General features: G+C 43.9%; 1 long non-coding RNA gene across 3 annotated transcripts in view; it reads right to left on the bottom strand.

Annotated features, from left to right (window-relative positions):
* The window catches only part of LOC125633257 (uncharacterized), a 317,997-nt gene that overhangs the window by 257,095 nt on the left and 46,325 nt on the right, over positions 1-14,577 (bottom strand). The gene's annotated exons all lie outside the window — the stretch shown is intronic.

Here is a 14,577-nt window from a genome sequence, read left to right as displayed (position 1 = left end):
TTTCGCCCTACAAAACATGCAGTGCTGACAGATTGCTACATCTCTGTCACCTTTTGGAACCATAGACTGTATATGTGTTCCCAGCTTTAACGTGTAAATAACTCTCTCATTTCTTTTTCCTAGTTAATAAGTCAATTTACTATAGGATTGGCTAGAAGCATTGTCTTTGTTGTGAGATCTGATGTACAAATTGACCTGGGGTAAGTGACTGGTCTCTTGGGACTGGAAGCAACTTGAATATTTTGGGAATATTAGTGATAGACTGGAAAGCCCAAGGGGACCATCTGTGACTCCATGACAAGACTGTAATAGTGCTTCAAGCATTTGCACTTGTTACTGGGTTGGGGAAATCTAATTATAGAACATACCACCAGTTTGGGGTCTCTGCCCTGCTTTCTGACAGCCTGTCCTGAGGTTGGCACTCACAGTCATTAACCACTCCAGACAGCATGACAAGTGACTATTTTAGCAGCTGAAACCAGTTTTCTACAAATCCACGGTCTAAAAAGTGTATTTTGAGACCTCAAGTGGAGGATAACAGACATATCAGCCAATAGTGCAGTTTGAAAAGACAAAACAATGGTGTATATAGTGTGGATTTTGTTTGGATTTTTTTTTTTCATTTTAAACACCTGTTATATGGTCAGAAACAACAGAAAAAAGATCACATGGAAAATCTATTGAGTCCCTGGAATTAAGATCTTTCCAGGGTTTCATGCAGAGTTCCCCAGAATATGTGATCACTTAAAAAAAATATGAGTTGAGCAAATTTCTAAACATGCAACATTCACTATGTATGTACTAATATACTACCTCCCTCAAGAACTGACCCAAGCCTCGATCTGCCAGAAACAGCTGAGAAAGAAGATTTGATCTTTAAAAAAATCTAGTAATAGCTTAAGCTGGGTGTCTTCAGGCATCACAGTGCTAAAGCATATTTCTTACATTATGCATCACACGATTGTACCATGTGCTAAAATGTATACTTTGGTTGATTAAAGTTGTATATATTACATATCCATAACTGGGAACATATTCCAATGGATTTCAGGCCTCAGAGATGCAGACCTTCCTGCAGCTTGTCCATGCCCTAGTTGCTTCCAGAGAGGTCACTGCTCCTGGCTCTCCCTGCAGCTACTCCTGGAAAGCACGCAGTGCCTGTGCACTGAGCGGGATTTCTTGCAGAGATGCCATTGTGGTTCTAGCTGGACATTAAGGAGTTGGTTTTAATCGGTAAAGCCTTCTTCCTGGCTGTCTTGGAGAACCCCGTGGCCTTGCATTCTTCTCCAACCGACGAACGCAGCTGAGCTGGCAGACCTGAGATTTAAATGCCAAGGGTCTACTGGTGCAGTATTTTCAGCTAAGGGTCCTCAGTTCTGGAATCCACCCCCTTCCCAATGGGTGTGTCACCTCAGGCCCGTTGCCCTCCAGCCGGGCACCCTACAGGGTCCATTTACTTGCTTGCCCCTTTCATGAGGGGAAAAGCTGGAGACTTTGGGGGACTTTTTTGTGTGGGGGGATTATTCAAGCGGGATTCAGGAGAGGGCATTAGCCCCCATTCCCTGTCAGCTCATGTCTTTGTTCATAATGGGCTTGGTCTGTGTGCTGAGGAAAGGCAAGAAGCACGCTTTGACCATCTCAACCATAAATCAAGCCCAGCTGAACTGCTGATTTGAAAATGACTCTCACATTGCTGAGAGCGGACACCTTTAACCTGCTCTGCACAAATCATCCCCGCTTTCCACTCCACACTTCACCCCAGCATCATGGACGGACGGGAACTGGCCCATCATTAACAGTAAAGCAGTTTTATAGGCCACTTAGTGAACAGTGTTACCTTTGTCCTTGATCTCACCCATAACTCAGACAGCTCTCCTGGCTCTGGCTGTCCTTGTAGGGTACCTTTCCCGGATCGAAACACTGCGATATTGTGTATACAGTGAATGAGAAAGAGATTTCATTTTACAATAGAAAGCCAGCTCGGATAATTCTGATACGAGCCATCTCTCACCCATCTGAAAAATCCCATTTGCCAGCCTCCCCACTGAGTCAAATGAGGGCACTTCTGCATTGTATTTCAGAGGCCGTCTGTCAGAAACTCAGCAATTTTCTCATCACCACATATCAATACACTGCATAGAGAGGTGTTTAGTAAACTACATTTTCATGTTACACCCTACTCTGAAACACACCCACTGTTAACACAAATAAGAATGAAAAGCCACGATTTTATTAGACCCTAAAATTACCCCTCCCTAAAGGAGAACGGAAAACCACCTTCCATTCTTGTGAATGGGAGTTACTCCAAAGTGTGCCCTTATCATGCACATCTAGAGCACCTGTCATTGGTCACTGCATACAGAAATCATTTTACCCACAACCACAATGCATTCTCCTCATGGAATGTGGCATCTGTTTCATAGGGAACAAACCCACTACACAACAATTTAGTACCTTGGCAATGAATACGTGATCGTGACATAACTACAGGACCTCAGACTAAGCCCACTGAGGTCAAGGGGAATCTTTCCAGTGACTTCAAAGGGCTTCTCTGTCAATGTGCTCTCAATGTGCTTCACATCTGTGTCTTGACACAGAAGGCCAGAACACACCCATACTGGACCAGATCTTCAGCTGACTTGACTTTACAGTCAGGAGGTTCTTTTAACACAGTTTAATGTGCAATTTCCTATGTTTTTTAAAAAGCAAACTGAAAAAAAAAAAAACAAATTCTATCATGCGACATCAGCTTACCTCCCACCCTGGATCAACAGCCTTGGAACCTTTAGATCCACTGCACAGACTCTGCTGCTTAAGCTAATGCTCAAAGTAGTAGCCTAGTTTCTTCTACATGGACCAACAACTCAAGGACCGAGACACACACTTTGGCGGAGGGTTTCACATCTCTTTGCTGAGGAGAGGAATGATGAGAATCAGCATCCTGGATTCTATTTCCGTTTCTGGGGGGCAGTGGAGCTATAGGACCCTGAGACGTGGGAGGAGCTGCAGCCCAAGCCAAATGTCTGCACCCCAGTTAAACAGTCCCTTAGCCCAAGACCCATAATCCCGAGTCAGCTGGCACAGACCTGCTGCAGGTGTCTAACTGCAGTGTAAACATATCGTTTGAGTCTATTACTATAAAGCAGATTTTCTAATACTTTAATCCTTCTCATGGCTCTTCTCTGACCCCTCTCCAATTTATCAACCTCCTCTTCTATTGTGGGCATCAGAACTGGACACAGTATTCCCGCTGCGGTCACACCAGTGCCAGACAAAGAGGTCAAATAACTGCTTTACTTCTGCTCGAGTTTCCCCTGTTTATACCTCCCAGGATCACATTAGTCCTTTTGGCCACAGCATCTCGCTGGGAGCTCACGTTCAGCTGATTATCCACCATCACCCCCAAATCTTTTTTTAGAGTCGCTGCTTCCCAGGATAGAGTCCCTCCTGTAAATATGGCTGACATTCTTTGGTCCTAGATGCACACATTTCCATTTAGCCCTATTAAATGCATATTGTTTGCTTGTGCCCAGTTTACCAAGCAAACCAGATTGCTCTGTATCAGTGACCTGTTCTCTTCATTATTTACCACTTCACCAATTTCTGTGTCACTCACAAACTTTATTGGTGATGATTTTATGTTTTTGTCCAGATTATTGATAACAATGTTAAAGAGCATAGGGCCAAGAACCAAGGTCCCTGCAGGACCCCTTTGAAAACCCAGTAAATGATAATTATCTATTTATAGTTAGAACATAAGAACAGCCATACTGGGTCAGACCAAAGGTCCATCTAGCCCAGTATCCTGTCTTCCAACAGTGGCCAGTGCCAGGTGCCCCAGAGGGAATGAACAGAACAGGTAATCATCAAGTGGTCCATTCCCAGTATCTGGCAAACAGAGGCTAGGGACACCAGTTACATTTTGAGATCTATCAGTTAGCCAGTTTTTAATCAATTTAATGTGTGTCATGTTAATTTTTATATTGTTCTAGGTTTTTAATCATAATGTTGTTTGGTACCAAGTCAAATGCCTTAAGAAGTCTAAGTATATTAGATCAACACTATTATCTTTATCAAGCAAAGTTGTAATCTCATAAAAAAAATCAAGTTAGTTTGACAGGATCTGTTTTCTGTAAACCCATGTTGCTTTTTATTAATTACATTACCCTCCTTTAATTCTTTTTTTACCTGAGTCCTATATAAGCCATTCCATTATCTTGCCTGAGCTCAATGTCTGGCTGATAGGTCTATAAATCTCTGGGTCATCTTGTCTACCCTTTTTAAAAATTGGCACAGCATTAGCTGCCTTCCAGTCTTCTAGAACTTCCCCATGCACCAAGACTTATTGAAAATCAACATTAATGGCCAGTTGAGCTCCTCAGCCAGTTCTTTAAAAACTGTTGGATACAAATTATCTGGACCTGCCGATATAAAAATGTCTAACTTTAGTGGCTTCTGTTTAACATCCTCCAGAGATACTAGTGGAACGGAAAGAGTGTTATCCCCGTATGATGAGACAACATCATCAGGTTTTCCCCAAATACCTAACAAATATTCATTGAACACTTCTGCTTCTTCTGCATTATTATTGATAATTCTACCATTTCCATCTAGTAATGGACCAATACCATTTGTCAGAATTCTTTTTGTTCCTAATATATTTTTAAAACCCTCTTAGTTTCCTTAACTCTGCTGACCATAGATTTCTCCTCATGTCACTTTGCTTCTCTTATCAGTTTCCCACAATTCCCCACTTCTGGTTTATATGAATTACTATCAACTTTCCCTTTCTTTCATTTGTTATATATATTTTATAGCTGCCTTCTCTTTACCTCTAAACCAGCTAGGTTTTTAACCTGTACAGCCATCTTTCTTGAGTAGAGGATTGTTGCTTTTGGGGGGTATCAAGTAAGGTGTTCTTTAAAGATTCCCAATCATCATTTACATCTTAAAAGATTCCCAATTATCATGCTTTGTCACTCTTTGGGGATGGCACATGCACAGTCAGGTGAGTGCATGAGAACTGTGGGTGGATGGAACATGGAAAACTGGCTAAATTCTCCCAAGAGTTAATCTGCAAACTCTACAACAAGCCTCAATTGAGCTTGTGCAAACTGAGACTTTCAGAGGTTCATAACTCAGTCAAATTTGGGCAAATCTCCACCCAGATGGCAAAAGATGCATCTCTGACGCCAGGGTGATGCCCATGCCAAATGTCTAGTGCTTGCTCTAAAGCAACGAGGCAGTAAAATTGCTCAATGAAACAGATGTAAGAAATTTTTAACAAAGGCAAAATAATGCATTTCCTCCTATCCTCGTTCATGGAAAAGGCTGAACCTTTTAGCTGAAACTTAAAATCAGCCTGAAGTAAACACCCAGCATGGGACATTTCAGCCAGAAGCCGTAAAGTCTGGCAAAGTTATGAACAACTAAAAACAGCGTCTTATAATGGAAAGTGTCAGGCAACTTTAACTATATGCGTGGCTACCAGTTCCTGCTACAATACTAAGGGTAAGTGTTATGGGGACCTGGAGTACACTGGCCGAACCCTCAGGGATAGTTAGACAACTCACTCCCACTGATTGCAATAGGAGCCCATTGTGTGGCAGTCTTGATGCTTTTAGCACGTTTACAGTAGATTCCTAATCTCACCGATTTTGGTGTTTCATTTACTTTCGTGACAACAGCCCAGATTTTTAAAGGTATTGCTACACTCAGTGTTGCAACGCCTAACTGATTTAAGAGTCTAAATATCATTTCCAAGGGGATTTTAAGCATGTAGGCATTGTCGTATTTAGACTCCTAAGTGCCTAAATCCCTTTTGAAAATTAGATTTTGACTCCTAAATCAGCTAGGTGTCATGATACAGCTCCTAAATACCTTTAAAAGTCTGGCCAGAGTGCTTAGCCACAAGGTAAACCAGCTGCTAGCCACTAACTGTATTATCTGTTGAGCACTGACAACAGTGACAGATCCCAGCCTACTTGCAATACACAGCTAGACAAAGAAAGGGCAGGACACAATGGGAGACCCAGAGGTGTTGACTTAAAATGATGAGGTTTCTTCCTGGTGCTGTGTTTCACTCTGACAAAGGTCAGTGACTGTGAGGCTTGCAGAACAACCAAGTCTGGTGGTATTATCATTTCTGACTTTCAAATACTCATATTAAAAAAAGCAACTTAGCCCACAAAGCTTTATCTACTACTTGATCACACAGTAAAATTTGACAAAAGTGTCCTGATTGTGACACTGTACCAATCTTTCTCTGCTGGCAGAGCGGTGCGTCTATCGTCCATTTACACCATAATATAACAGGGCTGCTTTGCTTTTCCCTCAGCATGGCACCCTTGCCGTGCACAGCTGAGATACAGTTAGCTGAACTGGGCTCTTTGTTTCGCCAAGGAACGAAGGAAAGTTATTAACTCTTATCTGCTAGCATCCAGCCTCAAAAATCCTTCCTCACTGGTGCTGTTTGAAATCCTGTCTTTAGTGCCCACGAATGAATATCTTCACTGCAGTTCTGACTTGATGAGCACCAGTCCAATTCACCCAAGGCAGCTTGTGTACAGGCAAACTCTTGTTTGCAGTTTTATCTGAAGAGAGACATGCCCAGGTTTTATTTTAATTAAAAACATCGTTTCTCTCTTTGCAAACTTTGCATGCCATCAGATCCCGTTGTTCCAAGCATCTTTTATCTTTGTTACAAGCCAAATGAGTGACCCAATCCTGCACAAGTGAAGTCAGTTGAAGCTTGGCCATTGATTTGAATGAGTCCAGGATCAGCCTCCAAACAATAAATAATAAAGCAAGAACTTTGCAAAGAGCCCATGACATCACACCCACATGGTGACTCATTCTAGTTCCTAAGCTTTAAAGGAACGATCACTCGTATTTTGATTGAGGGGGAGGGAAGTAAATGTTCTTTTATATTTTAACACTGTTGGTTTGAAGTCCCAAGTTCTGCATATTTCAGGTTCCCAAAAAGAGGAGACTGCCAGAGGCAGGGGAGCTGGGGAGGGGGAGTACAGTTGGGGGTGCTGCAGGAGGGGGGTATAAGTACTGGGAGGGGTATTTGGGGATGCTGGAGGGGGTATCTGTGGTGAGTGTACTCACTGGAAGTGGGGGCAGTGTTGCTCCCCGTCATGGTGGCTGGGTGACTGGTGCAAGTCCAAAATGCACGCAAGCCATCTGTCAGCGCCTCTCCACAGGACCCCCTCCAGAGAGCTGGGAGCCGGGGTCTGGGTGGGGGGGATCCAGCAGCTGTGGCTGCAGGGAAATGGACCAATCAACTGTGGGTGCAGGGGAGGGACCAATCGGGGCTCTTTCACAGCTGCAACATCTGCTATGCAAAGTCCCGGACATTGCCTGTTTGAGAAATCCACCCAGACAGAAGGCAGAGGATCAAAATAGAGGTGATGTCCATGAAAACCCAGATGCATGGAAACCCTGTGCTATCAGGTTAGGGACCAAAAGAATTGGAGAACAATTGTTCTTTTTCCTATGACAGTGCAAGTCAGGTCGTCAAGGAATCTGTTTGGTTTTTTAGTAGTTATGGGCCAGGTCCCACACTGATCCCGCCCCCACCCAGTGCATTGCCACTGAAATACAGAGGGATTGGATGGGATGGAATTCAGGAGAGGATTCGAGCCCTTAGTCCGAGACACAGAGACTGAGAGAGAGAGAGAAGCCAGTTTAAGGGATTTATATTTCATATGATATACCCATGTGAAACGCCCACTACTGTTATAAACCACACACATATAAACTGAGTGGAAGATAATAGATCTCTTAGTTTATGCACACTCCTTTCAGTGGGCACCTGCAGGGGTACAGAGTTAGTAGAGGTACAGAGTGGAGAATTACAACAGCCATACTCTGGCCTCCAGGAAGTTGGCCAGGGAGGAAAGTGGGCATCCAGACCCCTGCTGGGTGAGAGCACATGGAGAGCTGGGGAAAAGCTAGGAGCCAATGGCTGCTGAGGGCATTCAGCATCTTCCAGAGGTGCTCAGCACCTGGCAGCATCACAGACGAAAGGGGGCTAGACCACATCGTCTCAAAAGCGTACATGGGTCCAGTGTCAAATGCTGCTAGCAATGGTTAAAGGGACTCCAGCAGCACGTTCAAGGATGAAGAAACCACACAACATGGTATGTGGAGAACAGAAGCTGTGCCCAGTGTGGAGAGTGGGTGCCGAGGACTCCCTGTGCAGGTGAAATAGTGAGTTTGTGTTGGAACCGAGCATTGGGTAGCAGCTGAGCTCTGCTTCCTAGGAGCTGTGGCTTGGGGTTAAGGTTGAAATATCGGAGGTGAAAGCAGAGGCCTGTAGAAGACATGTTCTGCTAGGTAAATATCCTGATGTCTGCCTGCCTGCTCCACCACTCTGCACCCCCCACAGGGCTATTCTGTTGACTTTTCTCAGTTTGTCCCATCAGGCCCCAATCCTGCAAAGCCTGATGCTGAACCTTACACATGGAGAGGCATCGCACGGAAGCCAGGGGCCATGTTCACAATACATAAAGCTAAGCATGGATGTATCTGCATTGCAATAAAAAACCCGCGGCAGTGAGTCTCAGAGCTCAGCTCCGCTGCCTTGGGCTGTGGGGCTAAAAACAGCAGTATAGACGTTTGGACACAGGCTGGGCCCCAGACTCTGAGACCCTTCCCCCTCACGGGGTCTCAGAGCCCAGGCTCCAGCCCGAACCCGAACATCTACACTGCAATTGTACAGCCTCACAGCCTGAGCCCATCAAGCCTAACTCAGCTGACCCAGGCCAGCCGGGTCTTTTATTGAGCAAACATACCTCACATGTCTAACTCTGTGCAGGATCAGGGTCTCCAACAGCATTCACCTTAGAGCAGCGACCACATATTCGTTTGAGTTCTGCCTGCCTACAAAAAATACATGCATCATAAAGGAGAATGACGTAACAAATAATAGTGACCAGTGAGTACTGCTCATATCAGCTAGCGTGGGTTGGGTCACTAATGCGAAGTTATAAAAAGCAGCGAGATCATTTTTCAAATGAAGAACGCTAAAAACCCGTTTCTTGTCATAGAAATGAGAAGTTATTGCTGTTGCGACTTTCCTAGTGGTTGTTGGTCTACAAAACTAGGAGCCCAGAAGGAACAGCGCACAGGCCCAAATGAAAGCAGTGACTTTTCCCAGTTGTACAGGCAAGCTAATGCAACTCTTCTTCCTCATTCCCAGTCGATGATGATGTTTCGGAATAAGGAAGGCAGTAATATTGATTTTCAATAAGTCTTCGAGTGCTGGGAAAGTTCCAGAAAACTGGAAGAAAGCAAATGTTGTGCCAATATTTTGAAAGGGTAAACGGGATGGCCCAGTTAATTATAGGTCTAAAGCCTGACATTGATCTCAGGCAAGATAATGGACTGGCTTATAAGGGACACGATTAATAAAGAATTAAAGGAGGGTTATATAACTAATGCAAATCAACGTGTCCTGTCAAGCTAACTTGACATTTGTTTTCTTTTTTTTGAGGAGATTGCAACTTTGGTTCATAAAGACATTAGTGCTGATGTAAGAGACGTAGACGTCTGTAGGGGGTTGACTTAGGGGGTTGACTTGGTGTCACACAACATTCTGATTAAAAAACTAGAACAATATAAAATTATCATGGCCCACATTAAATGGACTAAACACTAATCTCAAAATGAAATGGGAACTCATCATTGAACTGGTTTGTTTCCAGAGGGGGCCCACAAGGGTCTGTTCTTGGCCCCACACGATTTAACATGGAAGAAAACATAAAATCATCACCAATAAAGTTTGTAATGACACAAAAATTGGAGAAGTGGTAAACAATGAAGAAGACAGGTCACTGATACAAAGCAATCTGGATTGCTTGGGAAACGGTGTGAGCAAACAATATGCTTTTAAATACAGCTAAATGTATGCATCTCGTAACAAAGAATGTAACCCCATACTTATGGCGGGGGCTCTATCCTGGGAAGCAGTGACTGTGAAAAAGATCTGGGGGTCGTGCCGGATAATCAGCTGAACGTGAGCTCCCATTGTGACACTGTGGCCAATGTGATCCTGGGAGGCATAAACAGGGGAATTTGGAGTAGGGACAGAGAACTAATTTTACCTCTGTGTTTCACACTGGTGCAACTGCTGCTGGAGTCCTGTGTCCAGTTCTGGTGCCCACAATCCAAGAAGGATGTTGATAAATTGGAAATGGTTCAGAGAAGAGCCACAAGAATGATCAAAGGATTAGAAAACCTGCCTTATAGAGAGAGACTCAAAGAGCTCAATCTATTTAGCTTAACAAAGAAAAATTTAAGGGATGATTTGATGACAGTCAAAAAGTATTTATATGGGGAACAAATATTTAATAATGGGCCCTTCAATCTAGCAGAGAAAGGTCTAACACCATCCGATGGCTGGAAGTTGAAGCTAGACAAATTCAGACTGACAGGAAGGCATACATTTTTAACTGTCAGAGTAACTAACCACTGGAACAATTTGTCAAGGATCGTGATGGATTCTCTATCACTGACAATTTTTAAATCAAGACTGGATGTTTTTCTAAAAGCTCTGTTCTGGGAATTATTCTGGGGAAGTTCTCAGGCCTGTGAGATACAGCAGGTCGGACTACAATGATCCCTCCTGATGTTGGAATCTATGACTCTGTTCTGGATTTCAGTGGAACTGCTGGATGCTCAGCACATTTGACAACCAGGCCCTTTATTTAGGGGCTCAATTAACCCAGCCTAGCAGGAAACTCTCCCACCAAAGAGAAGCAGCAAAGATGGTGTGACTCGGACACTTGTTAACTAACCTGATGGTGAATTCTAGTGCAGACGCTACACAAATATTCCAGGACACCAATGTCTGCTGCTAATTATGTTTAACCCTTAAACTGCCTTTGCACCCTATTAAACCTAACACTAGAATTCACCATCATATTACTTAACATTCGCTTATTAACCCATGTGAAAACATGACTAAAAATCCAAGTGTCAACACATTCAAACAGATCAGAACTTCAAAGCTTAACTCGGCCATTTAAATATTAACACAAATAAGTACAGGCTAATTTTTTCTCTTTTGTTCATACAAAGCAAGAAAATTAAATGCAGAAGCTACACTAACACACGGAGATCTGCACAGAAAGTGCACAAGGTAAAGGACCAGATTCACAAAAGGGACCTCGACTCAGCATTGCAACCACTGACACTGAGGAGCCCTGCCGCCCACTGGAAGCCAGTTGGGTGCCCAGGCGCCCTTCACAATGAACGGGGAGAGAGAGGTCCCTACGAACGGGATTCACAAAAGCCAGCCAGCCGGGAGTCACCGGCGCTCGCCAATAGGAGATGTCAAGGAGGAGAGTGTGGCCTAAGCCCTGCCCCTCAAAGGGAGTTCAGTACCTAAATCCAGGTTGGAGGGAGGAACCTATCTCTGTTCAGGGTTCACAGCCTGAACCTTGTTCCTAAGCTAGGTCAGGCCTTTCCTGCAAAAAACCAAGGCCATGGCAGTGCCTTCCTTGTACCCAGTAGTTAGAGCACCCATCTGGGAGATGGAGACCGGGGCTCTGATTCCCAGTCTGCCTGATTCCGAGCAGGGGCTTAAGCCCAGATTTCCCACCTCCCAGAGAGTGCCCTAACCCCTGGGCTAGTGGGTGTTCTAGGGTGGCTCTCTCTCTCTCCTATTAAAGTTGCTTTACTTTTTAATAAAATCCTTAAGCACTCATTGGGCCAGAGAGATCATGAGTTTGACTCGATAGCATAGTGAGCAGGACACTCACCTGGGAGACCCAGGTTTGAGTCCCTATCTGCTGGCTTTCTCCTCTGCTTTCTACGAGCATTGCGCCTCTCTCTCTCACACACACACCCCTGACAAACAACCCCCTAGTTCCCGTGATTGCACCCAGGGAACCCCTGAGACTACACAGTTGATCTCTGATCAGGCTTTGCCATGCAGCCCCGTGCCTTGGGCAGTAGCCTCTTAAAGTTCCCAACAATCATTACATAAAGGGGCATTTAATGGCCTGGTTTCACCCACATAGTTGTTATTGGTGCATTAAGTGCACCGGATGAGGTATACCACATGTTGTGATAGGCATGGGCAGGATCCACAGGTGAAACCAGACGATCACTAAGTTCTCAAATGAACTCATACAAAAAAAAAAATGATAAAAGACACAAACACCACATCATCTGTGGGTGAACAACCTTTCACAAAACCATCACTCCTCTCAGTCCTTATTGTTAAAAGAAACCTGCCCAATACCTTTAAAAGACAAGCCTGGAAACTTAAATTAATAGCTTTGCTAGACATTAGAAATCATGGACTCAGTACAGACACTGGATTTATGGTTTATTACAACAATCTGTAACCCACTAACCCTCCCCACACACACACACACACACACTTTTTTGCTCTATGACTGCAGAGGTGTTAATTTTCCACTTCCCCTTGAATGGTCTTTCATAGTATGTGTTAACTACTTATATACTAAACAATCTGTCCCACCTTGTAATTTGCTGTGTCACTCCAAGTACCTTTCCCAGACCCAAATAAGAGCTCTGTGTAGCTCAAAAGCTTCTCTCTCAACAACAAAAGCAAGTCCAGTAAAAGATATTACCTCACCCACCTTGTGTCTCTAATATCCTGGGACCAATCTGACTCCAACCACACTACAAACAACAATAGAATTATCAGACACATACATGAACATAATTGGTTGGGGGAAGAGTCAACATTTCCCTGGCTTTTGTCAAGAGAAATCACGCCTCACCAATCTATTAGAATTCTTTGCGGGTGTCAACAAGTAGGTAGGCAAGGGTGATCCAGTGGACACAGTGTACTGGGACTTTCAGAAAGCCTTTGACAAGGTCCCTCACCAAAGGCTCTTAAGCAAAGTAAGGATTCATGGGATAAGAGGGAAGGTCCCCTCATGGATCAGTAACTGGTTAAAAGACAGGAAACAATGGGTAGGAATAAATGGTCAGTTTTCAGAATGGAGAGAGGCAAATAGTGGTGTCCCCCAGGGCTCTGTACTGGGACCAGTCCTATTCAACATATTCATAAATGATCTGGAAAAGGGGGTAAACGGTAAGGTAGAAAAGTTTGCAGATGATACTAAATTACTCAAGATAGTTAAGTCCAAAGCTGACTGTGAAGAGTTAGAGACTGTAAGACTGCAAAGAGACTGTGAGATCCACAAAACTGGGTGACAAAACAGCAGTTGAAGTTTAATGTTGATAAATGCAAACTGCAGTTTTCCTTGCACATTAGGGGGAAAACAATCCTAAATATATACATATAAAATGATGGGGTATAGATTAGCTATTACCAGCCAGGAAAGAGATCTTGGAGTCACTGTGGATCATTCTCTGAAAACATCTGCTCAATGTGCAGTGGCCGTCAAAAAAGCAAACAGAATTTTAGGAACCATTGAGAAAGGGATAGAAAAGCCAGAAAATATTATATTGCCACTATACAAATCTATGGTGTGCCTACACCTTGAATGCTGCGTGCAGATTTGGTGTCCCCATCTCAAATAAATATATATATATATTATATAATTATATATATATAATTCTAATATATATATTAGAATTGGGAAAGGTTCAGAGAAGGACAACAAAAATGATGAGGGGGATGGAACAACTTCCGTATGAGAAGTTAAAAAGACTGGGACTGTTAAAGTTGGGAAAAAGACGACTCAGGGAGGATACGATAGAAGTCTATAAAATCATGACTGTGTGTGGAGAAAATAAATAGGGAAGTGTTATTTATCCTTTCACATAACACAAGAGCCAAGGGTCATCCAGTGAAATGAACAGGCAGCAGGTTTAAACAAACACAAGGAAGTAATTCATCACACGGCGCATAGTCAACCAGTGGAACTCCTTGCCAGGGGATGTTGTGAAGGCCAAAAGTATAACTGGGTTCAAAAAAGAATTAGCTCAGTTCCCAGAGGATAGATTCATCAGTGGCTATTAGCCAAGATGGTCAGGAACATAAGCCCTTGCTCTCAGTGTCCCTAAACCTCTGACTTCCAGAAGCTAGGAGAGGACAATAAGGGATGGATCACTGGATAATTGCCCTGTTCTATTCATTCCTTCTGAAGTGTCTGGCACTGGCCACTGTCAGAAGACAGGACACTGGGCGAGATGGACCATTGGTCTGACCCTCACTATGGCCTTTCTTATGTTCTCTCCTAACCAGCCATACATCAGCATGAGAGCCAGGCAGAATCGGACCCGGCATTTACTGCCCCGAGGAATCCCAGCAGGGCTGGTAGTCAGTGGTCACAGAATGGAGTCACAGATGGATGACACCAAGGCCTGGTCCACACCTAACACTTAGGCTGACCTGGCTACATTGTTCGTGGGTGTGAAAGACGTAGTTGAGCTGACCTAAGGGTACGTCTACACTTAAAACACTACAGTTGTGTTGCTGTAGCACTTCAGTGTAGACACTACCTGCACCAACAGGAAGGCTTCTCCTGCCTGAGTAGGTAATCCCCCTCCCTGAGAGGTGGTAGCTAAGTCGGTGGAAGAATTCTTCCATCAGCCTAGTGCTGCCTACACCGGGGCTAGGTC

The sequence above is a fragment of the Caretta caretta genome, chromosome 3 (assembly GCF_965140235.1).
Source record: "Caretta caretta isolate rCarCar2 chromosome 3, rCarCar1.hap1, whole genome shotgun sequence".
In the NCBI taxonomy this organism is placed as follows: domain Eukaryota; kingdom Metazoa; phylum Chordata; order Testudines; family Cheloniidae; genus Caretta; species Caretta caretta.
The sequence above is the reverse complement of the archived record's forward strand: the minus strand, read 5'-3'. Positions and strand labels throughout refer to the sequence as shown.